The 7,774-nt window shown below is 42.1% G+C and overlaps 1 pseudogene; it reads left to right on the forward strand.

The window, feature by feature from the left end:
* The first annotated feature begins 431 nt into the window (after positions 1 to 431).
* On the forward strand, positions 432 to 3,377 carry LOC141415038 (cyclic AMP-dependent transcription factor ATF-4-like; annotated as a pseudogene).
* The last annotated feature ends 4,397 nt before the right edge of the window (positions 3,378 to 7,774 follow it).

Raw genomic sequence — 7,774 nt, forward strand, 5'->3', positions numbered from 1 at the left:
TGAAAGTGTTCACAAGAAACTTTTCCCAGCTACTTGTGAGGTGGAAGCGGGATTTTGAGACCTGACCTTGCAAAGTCACCTAGATCCTATCTTATTTTTGTTGGGTTTTTTTTTGTCTTTTTTAAAAGTTATTTACTTTAGACCCTATCTTAAAAACAAAATACAAGCAACAGGGCTGGATGTGTGGCCTTAAGCACTCTGCTCTAGTGTCCAAAATCGAAGAGGAAGAGTGAGGGAAAGGGAGAAAGGGAGAAGGAAGAGGAGAGGGAGGGGGAGGGGGAGGGAGAGAAAGAGAAGAAACTTTTAAATTGGGCATGCCTATCAAACAAAATATTAAATTATGTATGTGGAACCAAAAATAAACTCACTGGAAAAAGTCTAATTATGCTAAAAAGTATAGGAGAAAACCTTGCTGAAAAGCAGGGATTGGCTGGTGGAACCCCTGCCAAAACTATTCCTAAAAATTTCAGGAAAAGTTTGCCCTGGTGGGTTTTAATTAAATTCTGCCCAGTGCCCCATTTTATGAGAGGCTTATTTGATGGCCAGAGCAAGAGTTGGGGCTCAAGAAATGTGTGGGATCGGTAGTGTGCTGTTTATGAAGTTCGCCTTCCTAGAGCATCACCAATGGGCCAGATATCCCCTTTTACAGGTTTCAGAAACCCTCAAATACTAAGAGTTGCTGGGTAGCTCACAGTGGGGTGAGCTTAAGAGTTCCTTTCAATCCAGGGATGGAGTATGTTCTTCTGTGTGGTTCCTCTGAGACTTCTTTGCATCATAAGTGAGTTACCCTGACACGTCTCAAGATCCTAGTCACCTAGGGGTGCCCAGACCGAGCTGGAGGGAGCATTCACCTTGGAGACCCTCCTGTAGATACATTTCTAATAGGGTGGGTGTTGCAGCCTGCAAATCCCTTAGCCTCTATCAAACTGTTACCAAATCTGCAGGTTCTTTTCTTACTCAGTTCCATTCATAAATAACCCAACAGGAAATTTTCTTCAAGGGCCAGGGAATGGAGATGGGGATCTCATGCTTCAAAGGCCCCTTCCCCCTGAGCAGGTCTGGATTTCTGGGGGGTCTGGGTTACGAGGAGGTTGCATTGCTGTCATCACAGCAGTTCACAACAAGGCAGAGATGGGGTACCACCTCTCTTCTCCCCTAATTTGGACATGAATGGATCTATCATAGCACCAGTGTTTTTTTTTTTTTTTTTAAATATCATTGTAATGAGATTATATTGAGCCCAAGGTTGTCTGGAGTATGAACGTGACATCTGGACCAAATTGAACCACCAGTCTGATCCCCAGACTTGGTATGTGTTAATTTGATGGTCGGCAGCTGGGAACATGTGTTTATTTGTACAAGCAAGTGACATCTAACTGACAGGACAACAGACTTTCAGTAATTTCAGGGTTTACACTGGTGACAAAGCCAATTATCACAAACACAGACTAGTAAACAAAATGCAGACTAACAAATGAATAGACTAAAGAAAGTATAAAACAATTACATTAAAACAAAGTGAACTTCCAGACCAGAACAGTCCAGATAACTGGGACTAACTCTCTAATGAAACCAGATTCTGGAGGCCAGAATAAGCCAGGACTCCCAAAGGGATTATTTCACCCCAAAAGTCAAAACCACAGGGATAATTTTGCCTGTAAAGGTGGTTTATGCCCCTAAACCAGAGTCAGCTCAAGGTACAGTCACTCTTGCAGGCTTACTCACCTAGAGACATTTTCTTCACAAGATAATTGATTTTTTTGCAAAACTGAAGTTGGTGCTGAGGTCCTGCAGCACTGGGACAGGGAAGCAAGTCCAGCTGCTGAGCCTTCCAGACTAACATCAGGCAGGTGGCTCCTGAAGGTCAGCCACCAGAGCCACACTGAGGGGCCACAGAACCTTGGGCCAGCAGTCAAAGAACTCAAAGTCCCATCTGGGGTCGCCAGAAATTGTTACTGAGCAAGGGCTTGCTGTACGATGCACATAGAAGCCAATGCTATGGCACTGTGTTTTTGCAAAAAGCAAAAAGATTATTGTGCTGCTGATTGGCAAACAGGCCAGGAGCTGTAAGTTCAAATCTGCCTCCCCAGTTGGTTGTCAGTGAGGGTATTTATAGAAAAGGAAAGGGAAAGTTGTTGTTAATTGGATGTTATGCCTCTCCAAAGGTCTCATGTTTCTTTTGCGGGGAGAGTTATGTCCTGCTTAGAGGATTTTGAACTTGAGACATCATCTTTGACCAGGCTTCTTCTGCTCAGTTCTTTTATTTTGGCCATACTGAGATTTGAACTCAAGGCCTCGTACTTGCTAGGTAGGTCCTCCACCACTTGAACCACTCTGCCAGCCCTTTTTGTGTTGGATATTTTCAAGACAGAGTCTTACCAAGGCTAAGGCGGGCTCCTCCAAATGGCTGGCTGTGGATGGGTAGGTCAGTGCCTCAAACACCGGCAAGGAGAATGCCTTTTCCGGGACAGATTGGATGTTGGAGCAAATGGATCTGAAGGAGTTTGACTTTGATGCCCTGTTTCGCTTGGATGACCTAGAAACCATGCCAGATGAGCTGTTGGCCATGTTGGGTGACACGTGATCTCTTTACCCCACTAGTCCGAGAGATTAATAAGGAGCACCCCCCCACCCCCCCCCCCCCCGCCCCAGACAGTGAACCCAACTGGCCATCTCCCAGAGTGTTTAACAAAAACTGATCAGGTTGCCCCTTTCACCTTCTTACAACCTCTTCCCCCTGGGGTCCTCTCTTCCACTCCAGACCATTTCTTTAGTTCAGAGTTAGGGAGTGAAGTAGATATCTCTGAAGAAGATAGGAAGCCTGACTTTACTGCTTACATTACCATGATCCCCCAGTGTGTAAAGGAGGGAGACAACCTCTCAGATAATGACAGTGGCATCTGTACGAGCTCAGGGTCCTACCCAGGCTCTCCCCAGCACAGCCCCTCAACCTCTAGGGGCTCTCCAAATAGGAGCTTGCCATCTGCAGGTGTCCCCCGTGGGTCTACCCGCCCCAAACCGTATGACCCTCCTGGAGAAATAGCAAAAATGAAGGTTGAGAAGCTGGATAAGAAACTGAAGAAAATGGAGCAGAACAAGACAGCAGCCATCAGGTACCTCCAGAAAAAAAGGGCAGAGCAGGAGGCCCTCACTGGTGAATGTAAAGAGCTAGAAAAGAAGAATGAAGCTCTGAAAGAGAAGGCAGATGCTCTGGCCAAGGAGATCCAGTATCTGAAAGATTTGCTAGAAGAGGTCCTCAAAGAAAGGGGGAAAAAGAAGGTCCCCTAATAGGATAGTCAGTGCTGTGTGCTTGTACATAGAAGTTTTTGTGCTGAAGCTGTATTGTAATAAATTATTTTGTAGTGAAAAAAAAAAAAAAACAACAGAGTTTCACGAACATTTGCCTGGGCTGGCCTTGAACCATGATCCTCCTGATCTCTGTCTCCTGAATAGCTAAGATTACAGGCATGAGCCACCAGCACCTGGCAATCAATTTTTTTTTTTTTTTTTTTTTGTGGTACTGGGGTTTGAACTTAGGGCTTCATGCTTGCTAGGCAGGTGCTCTACTGCTTCTTCCAGCCCTCATGTCCATTCTTCCTGAAAAGCTGGTTCTAAACCATGAGTGTCATTAGTGAAAGGCCTAGAGGCTTTTCCTAGAGGACAGCTTAACTAATTTATGTCCATGTGAGTCCAGGCCTTAGCCCATTTCAGGAGGAAGTGTGACCCTCAATTGTCTTCAGTTTAAAATAATCCTTAAGCCAAAGTGATAGAACGTAGGTGTCATGCTCTGATCCCCTTCATTTGCATGTTCTTACCTTCCTTCTTTTTCTCTTCCTCCTTTTTTCTCTTTTTTTTTTGAAACAAACTGTTAAGTAAGTTTTAAATGTCCAACAAGTAAAGTCATTATTTCCTGGTTCTGTAATTTTCTAATTTTATTACATGATGTTTGGAGAATAGTGTCTTTATTTCTTTTGGAATTTATTAAAGTTTTTTTGTAACTTAATTACAGTAGTCAATTAATTTTGAAGATGTCCCATAGACACATGAAAATAAGAGTGTAGTTCTTAGATTATAAATTTGATATATATAAGGAAATTCCATTTTTAAAATGGTGTTATGTAGGTCCACCTTATGTCCATGGCTAAACAGAAGAATAAATTAATCTCCCTTACTGGTGTGTGTTCATTTTTCTTTATACCTCCCCTACTTTTCATTTATTAATGTATATTGTTCTATAAAATTTAATAAGCATATCCTTTTTTTTAAATTTCAAAATCTTGTTACTAAAGAATTCTTGTTTGACAATTTTTGACCTGCTAAGTCTTGCATTAAGATCATAATCTTGGGTGAACTTTTATATTTACTTGGTAAAACACATTTCCTCATCCTTTAGTTTTCAACCTCTCTTAATCATTTTGTTTGATCACTGACTTTTACTCTGTGCTATAATATGATAGTCTTTTGAGGGTACCAGGGTTTGAACTCACAGTTTGCACTTGCTAGGCAGGCACTTTACCACTTGAGCCACACATCCAGTAAGAGCATCTTTTAACAGATGCTTTTGATCTACTAACAGGTTGTGACAATTATGTTTTGGTCCATCATCTTTGTTTTATTAGTGTGTGTGTGTGTGTGTGTGTGTGTGTGTGTGTGTGTGTGTGTGAGATGATTTTGTGCGTTTGTATTTTTGTTCTAGAAGTTACCTTATAGCCTTATTTTAAAAAGCAATTTTCCCATAAAATTCTAAAGACCAGACTCTCCTATAGACACAATAATGAGCATGTGTTAAAGATTTTATTTTACTCCTTAATTTGCAAGGGAATATAACTGGCATTATAACTGATTCAAAGAAAAAAAGTGAAAGGCATACACATTTGAATGGAATTAAAGAGATTGATTTACAAATGGAAGCAAACTGGTTTTTCCACAGGGGGAAAAGAAGTCAAAGAAAACTGCCAGATAATAGTCTCAAGTCTATCCATCAGTCACGTTCAATTTACAAAGAGATGTGAGAGGCTCACAGACAGTAAACAGGGCCAGAATGAATCGGCTGTAGGACTGTGATAGATGTTGCGTAGTTTTCTACCTAAGTACAAAATTTCTTCCTATAATCTTTTATTTATTTATTGGCAGTGCTGGGGATCCAGCCCTAGGTCTCATGTGTGTTAAGAAAGTGTTCTACCTGGTAAGGGAGGGGGTGGAGGCAGGGGGGAGAAATGACCCAAGCCTTGTATGCACATATGAATAATACAAGAAAAAAAAAAAAAAGAAAGTGTTCTACCTGCCAAGGTACAGGCCAGCCCCTCCTTTCTATAGACTTAATATTAATCAATAATTAATTAATGGAATACTCTTAATTCTCTAATTTCATTAGCCATATCTATCAATTTTATTTATGGGGTGTTTGGGACCACAGCATTCTGTGCTGAAGGTCCTGTGTCCTGAGACACTCCTCAGTCCCTAACAAGGGTAATTAGTTACCCAATAGCAACTATGGAATTGTTTTAGTTCCTCTTCCTTTCTGAGAAAGCTGGTTTTATTTTATTTTATTTTTTGATAGGGGGATCAGGTTCTCATTGTATAGCCCAGACTAGCCTCAGGCCCTGGGTATTGAAACCATGGTTTGCACATGGTAGGCAAGCACTACCACTGAGCTGCATCCCCAGCACACCTTAGGTAATATTAAAGTTCAGCCAAGGTTGAGGCTGAGCCACCTGCAAGGAAATATATGGAACCATCCCAAGATATATAGAATGCAGAATCGTGTTATAGTGTGCCAACACTATGCAGAAAAAGGAAAAGAAAAAGAGTTATATGTTTGCTTACAAACACATAAGTAATCTGTGGAAGGGCAGGAAGGAACTTCCAGGGGTGTGAACTGGCAGACGGGAGAGAAATTTTCACTGTGCATTCTTGTGACCTTGTGAATCTCCTATCTATTTTTAAGTTATTCTACAGTTCTATCTCTGCTATCTAGAAAAAAAACATTCAGTGTCCTGAAAAAGGTAGGTATATAATTGAAAACAGTATGATCACTTTTATGTTTTAAGCCCACAAACCATGTAAGTGTTTTTACTTTTTGGTGGTACTGGGGTTTGAACTCAGAACCTCATGCTTAAAACCCTTGTTCCTTCCTATTATTGCTTATACTCTCTCTTCAACAAAATTAGAGATAAGGGCAAAATAGTTTCTGCTGGGTATTGAGGGGGTGGGGAGGAGAGGGAGGGGGCGGAGTGGGAGGTAAGGGCGGGGGTGGGGGCAGGGGGGAGAAATGACCCAAGCCTTGTATGCACATATGAATAAAAAAAAAAAAAAAAAAAAAAGACCCTCACGCTTGCTAGGCAGGTGCTCTACCCCTTGAGCCACTCTGCCAGCCCTAATGTAAGTTTTTTAAAGGCAAAAAATGCATAGAAAACATTTTCTAAGGAAGGAAATTACACACACACACACACACACACACACACCCCCTCAGGGACTTTCAGTGGTAGAACTATCTGGCTTTTTCATTTCTTATCCTGTTTTTAAAAATATTTTTGTAATAAAATAATAGAAAGCTAAGAATCCTGGTTTATCTAGAGGCAGAACTCTGGAAGGATCCGGCTTTATTTCACTGTGGTGGAAGATTTTTGCCTCTGTGCTTTCTTCCTGCACCATGTGGGATCCTCTCTTCTTGCTCAAGAGGAAACCCAAACCATAGAGACTGAAATCAGCCCAGCTGCCTCCCCAGATAGGCTTGGGCAGAGGGCGCTACCCCTGCAGTCGGGCAGCTCAGAGTTGTCACACAAACTCTGCTGATGGCCACCACATGACTGCCACTCGTGCTAGGCTGTGTAGGGGGCAAAAGATCAGCAGACAGGACTCTGCCCACATGGTTCTCCCTGTGTGAGATGGCGGCTAGGACACATGCACAGAAGCAGGCCTACCCCTAACATTTATGTTATGTGTAACATAAATTTATAACACATATCACGTAATTAATTATTTAAGAGCTGTAACTCAAGCTACCAAGGTGCTGACTAGAATATTATCTATTCTCCTCCCTTAATAAGCCTGGGAAAATCAGGTTTGAATTTAGAACTTTGTCTGTGTCCTTGAAGTTCTGGCTTGAATTTTGCTGTGGCCAGCATCTTCTAAAATGACCCTCAGAGATTCCCATCTCCTCATAGTTACATCCTGGTTAATTTCCTTCTCTTGAGTGTAGGCAAGTCCCATGAATTGCTTCTAACCAATGAAAAATGGCATTTCAATGATCAGATTATGTAAGATAGCGACTTTGCTCCTGCAGCAGACCCCCTCACTTCCTGGTTTAGATGAAGCAAGTTGCCCTGTTGCAGAAGCCCATAATGCAAATAAATGAGGACAGCTCCCAGCCAACAACCAGTAATGACCTGAGGCCCTCAGTCTAAGGACTTCAGGGAACTGAAAGTCTATCAGCCATGTGAGCTTGGAAGTGGATCCCTCACCACTTGAACCTTCAGATAAGATTGCAGCTATGGATAACACCCTGTGAGACACTCTGAAGCAGAGGACCTAGCTAAGCCCTGCTCAGATTCCTGACCTACAGAATGTGTGAGACAATTAATATGTTCTTATGTAGCCATATGTTTATGATAATTGGTTACAAAACAACAGATAACTAACACAATGGCATTGCTGGAAAAGTGGATCTTCAGCCCCCAGTAACCCTGGTCCCCAGTTAACGGCCAGCTCACCTTCTCTTCCCACCTGTTCATCCTCAACTTAGAGGAGCCTCATGTTCATCTATGTACACACC

This window comes from Castor canadensis, chromosome 12 (genome assembly GCF_047511655.1).
Source record: "Castor canadensis chromosome 12, mCasCan1.hap1v2, whole genome shotgun sequence".
Taxonomy (NCBI): domain Eukaryota; kingdom Metazoa; phylum Chordata; class Mammalia; order Rodentia; family Castoridae; genus Castor; species Castor canadensis.